The 4,501-nt window shown below is 26.8% G+C and overlaps 1 protein-coding gene across 1 annotated transcript in view; it reads left to right on the forward strand.

Moving 5' to 3' along the window:
* The window catches only part of nvy (CBFA2/RUNX1 partner transcriptional co-repressor nervy), a 46,887-nt gene that overhangs the window by 23,094 nt on the left and 19,292 nt on the right, over positions 1 to 4,501 (forward strand). The gene's annotated exons all lie outside the window — the stretch shown is intronic.

Below are 4,501 nucleotides of genomic sequence, written 5' to 3' on the forward strand. Positions count from 1 at the left end.
TTATACATTTAATTTAAATTAAATTGATATTTGATAGTTCCATTTTACAATTTTAATGAAGTCATATACCTGCAGCAATTGAAGCAGCAAGCTTTAGTTATAAATTTAATTTAATTTAAATTACTTTTAATTTAATTCTAAATCTAATTTAAATTTAATTCTAAATCTAATTTAAATTTAATTAAATTTAAATTAGATTAAGAATTGAAAAGGTGGAAATGATACACAGAATGTGATCCATTGTATTCATGGCTTTTATTTACTGGAATCTTATGGAAACAAATATTATTCTTTAGATCATAAATTATTGTGTAATTAATTCAGTAATTTCTTTTTAAGTACATGAAATTTAAAATAAATTCATTATTCATACTAATTTTGTATATTATTTTATAGCTAAATATAACGATATATTTATGGCTATAAGAGCAATAAAATAGAAGATTTATTATCCAATTTAACTCGGTTTTCTTAAGACATGTCCACCTACACGATTTCAAATGACTACACACCATCATTAATAACGTATATAATAATCAGAACATATTTATTACTTTAATGAAAACTATGTATAATTACTAGCCAAAACTTATAAGTCTGCCAAGTATAGGTAGGGGGAATACAATATGTCGGCCGTTTCAAAACCTTAAAAAAACATTAATTTTTCATTCGGAGCTCTCTATATCTTAAAAAATACCAACAACAATAGAAAATCTAAGAGAATATTATTTACGTCCAATAGTTCTCGAGATATAACCTTTTAAAAAGCAACATTTCATAAAAATGTACCTAAATATCAATATTTAGTTAATTTATTTTGAGAAATTTATGTATCAGGAACTATGTAACGTACAGATGTCTATTAGCAATTAAATTAAAGCTAGTTTAATGTACTATAGAGTAGTTTCTGACCTTTACCTTCGTAGGAATAGTAGTTTTCATGATATTTGCTAAAATAAATTGACTTATAGTTGTTCGGACAATAAGTTTGATTTATGAAAAACTTTATTTCAGAAACCATTGGACGTACAGATATCTGCCAGCACTCACATTAAAGCTAGTTAAATTTACTATAGAATAGTTAATAATGTTCATGTTTGTAGGAGTAGTAGTTTTTATGATATTGGACGAAATAAACTCACAAAATGTTAATTTCTAGTTGTTTGTATAAAATGTTGGATTTTAGAAAAATATATCTCTAGACCCATAAGACGCACATATGTCTGCCAACACTCAAAATAAAGGAAATTTAACTTACTATAAAGTAGTTTATGACACTTATCTTGGTAGGGGTAGTAGTATTTATGATATTCACATATGAATATAAATATGGCAAATGAAAATTTTTACGAACAACTGTAAATCAATTTATTTTAGCAAATTTCATGAATACTACTACTCCTACGAAAATAAATAGTATAAACTATTTTATAGTTCATTAAACTAGCTTTAATTTGATTGCTAATAGACATCTGTACGTTACATAGTTCCTGAGATATAGATTTCTCAAAATAAATTTACTAACTATTGATATTTCAGTACATTTTTATGAAATGTTGCTTTTTAAAAGGTTATATCTCGAGAACTATTGGACATAAATAGCTCTATTAGGGCTTATATTTTAGTAAATTTACACTACTTTAAATGATTCTCTCTTAGATTTTCTATTGTTGTTGGTAGTTGTAAAGATATAGAGCTCCGAATAAAAAATTAATTATTTTTAACGTTTTGAAACAGCCGCCATTTTTTATTCCCCCTACCTATACTTTGCAGACTCATCAACTTTGACTAGTAATTATACTAGTTTTCAATTAATTAATCAAAAATTGGGGTGAGATAACTGCCTTTTTTCTCCTCTTGGGCTCTTGTACTATAAGTGGCTCCTAATATTCATTACGTTGTATAAGTTAGAAAAGAAAGATCTGCAGCTATAAGTCAAATTTTAATATTTTGGTGAAATTTTGAAATGTTTTGGCGTTTCGATTTTTTTTAACGTCGGATGTATATCTGCTGTAACATGCCAAAGATGTCATTGTATATTTTTACTTTACAAGCATATTGAAATTTATTTTTTAAGGAATTACATTGTACCTGAAAATCAGAGTCGGTTCTGGATAATGCAAGTCTTGTAAATACGAGTAAAATATTAGATTTGCTGAATTGAGTTTTTTTAATAAACGCTAATCATGGTATTATTTGTTTATATAGAGGTTGATGAAAGAGTATGTTCTTTGAAAAATATAACAATTTTTAATTTAAACAATATAGTTATGAAAACTAAAAATTTATTAAAATACACAAAAACTTTTATTTTACGAGAGAAACAAAATTATGAATGACGACTTAATATAATTATGTCAAACTGAGCCAAAATGTATGAAATTATGTTAAGGCAATAGTTTTTACTAAGATGATTATGAAATGTTTGGCGAGGATGATTACATATGGTGTCCTAACGGGCATCATACCTCTTCTCCGTTACCTTAATACTCACTAAAAACCGTTCCTGATTTCCTTATATGTAATTCTATACGTTTTCAGGAAATCTAAGCAAATGGCCTATCGATCTATGTACTTAAATACCCTTAGAAGCTACAAGTTTTTAAAAATTTGTGTGCACTTTTGGGACTATTTCGAAATAACCTGCTGCTTTGTGGTCCATCAAATATTTCCGACACTAATTTCAGGAAATGATATGCAGATATATATTTTTTATATATCTATATAATATATGCAGATATATTTATGTTTATAAATAAACATTATTCCTGTCTAAAGCTTTGCAGTAATATGATATAGCCAATTTTTACTATGCAAAATGATTGGTTTAGCTGATTTTATAAGCCCGAAAGCTTTTGTACTCATTTACATTGACCACACAAAAGCAGCAATCATTGTTAGTACAAACCATCTCATCGGCGATATTCCCTTTGCGATATTTTGGAATCCGGTAACAAAGTTATTTATATTTCCTCATTCTTTATCTAAAAAAAAAAGTTAAGCATTAACATTTTTAAAAAAATTAATAGAGAAGAAATTCACTAGGATTATTAATTTCTTCCAATTAATAACGACTTATACTAATTAACACATTTTTAAGCCTTGTTATTATAGTTGCCTAGTACTAGTTAGAAATAAAACATTATAGATTATTTATTAAATACACATCTTCCTGTTTTATTTAATGTACTAAAGTATAATAATTAATTTATATGAATAAAATGTGAAAAGAAATTAATAACTATGTGACTACAGATAAGCAAATAAAAATAAAATATTATTTATTTTATGAATTCGTTTATAGTTGTATGGTAGCGCTTTGCGTGGTAAGGCACGATGCTACTAACTCCACGCTAAAACTCCAAAACTGTAGCCGTGAGTCAATCCTGTGGGTTGTAGAGCACGCCAGGGGTCCACCCAGCCTCATAAATTGGGTAAAAATCTGGCGGTCGAGCGTATCCTTACAAAGTACTGAATCCCTGGCTCTTCATGGGTGTAGCGGTAGAGATTTTAATTTTATTAATTATAAATTTATATGTAAAATAAAAAAGAAAAGAACAAATATATATAAAGTATGCACTTAACTGAATACTATACTTGCAACACTCTAGTGTCTGGCGGTAAGGTCGGGTTAGAGCGCCCTTGCATGTACAGAATGCAAAGAATTTCCATAAAGACGGAATTTTTGTTGTTGTTCTGTTGCAAAAAATGCAAAAATGAATTTTTTTGGCCATAATCTTAAATTATTTTCAATAATTATAAAAACATTGCGTTCCTTCCTCTAAAGGCAAAAAACATTTTTGGAAAGATTATACGCTAAAAACGAATCTGAATTAATTTTTTTTTTAATTTTTTAAAATTTTTTTTCTACCTACTTTACAGGAAGGGTATTTTCGTTTTTGTTATTTTTTATGCCTTTAATCGTATTTATTATAATTAGCGATTATTTATTTATTTATTTTTAATTTTTGTTATTCTAAACGAGAAAAAAAATGCATTAGTATATTATTATCTCAATAAGATTGAATAAGAACAGAGTTATAAAATAATTTGAACCGACTAACCAAACAAAAAGGGGATGTAATTTTTTTTTTCAGGTAGAAATAACATTGATATTTGTTTTTTACATCTCAAAAACTTAACTAATAGTTTTAGTAGTAATTGAAAAATACAATTGTTCTCAAACCTTTCCTTAATTTCTTTGTCTTTGATGTTTGTTCGAAAATCATAAAAACTGCAACATTATTATACCAATGAATAGGAAGCTTAGGAGCGGTTTAGTGTAAAAATATACCCACTAAAATTCTCTGCCGCTATGTTTTTTATTTAGTTTATTTTGCAGTGCATTATCATTATAAAGTTTGTATTTTTTCTTCTATTTTTCGTATGCCTATGGAACTACATTGTGATTATAATCGATTATTTGTCTGTCGATTATGTCACATCGCCTTCTTTATAAATTATAACTCCTCTTTGATTTTTTTTTATTTATTTATTTTTT

This window comes from Halyomorpha halys, unplaced genomic scaffold, assembly GCF_000696795.3.
Source record: "Halyomorpha halys isolate HHAL.00 unplaced genomic scaffold, Hhal_1.1 Scaffold68.1, whole genome shotgun sequence".
Classification (NCBI taxonomy): Eukaryota; Metazoa; Arthropoda; class Insecta; order Hemiptera; family Pentatomidae; genus Halyomorpha; species Halyomorpha halys.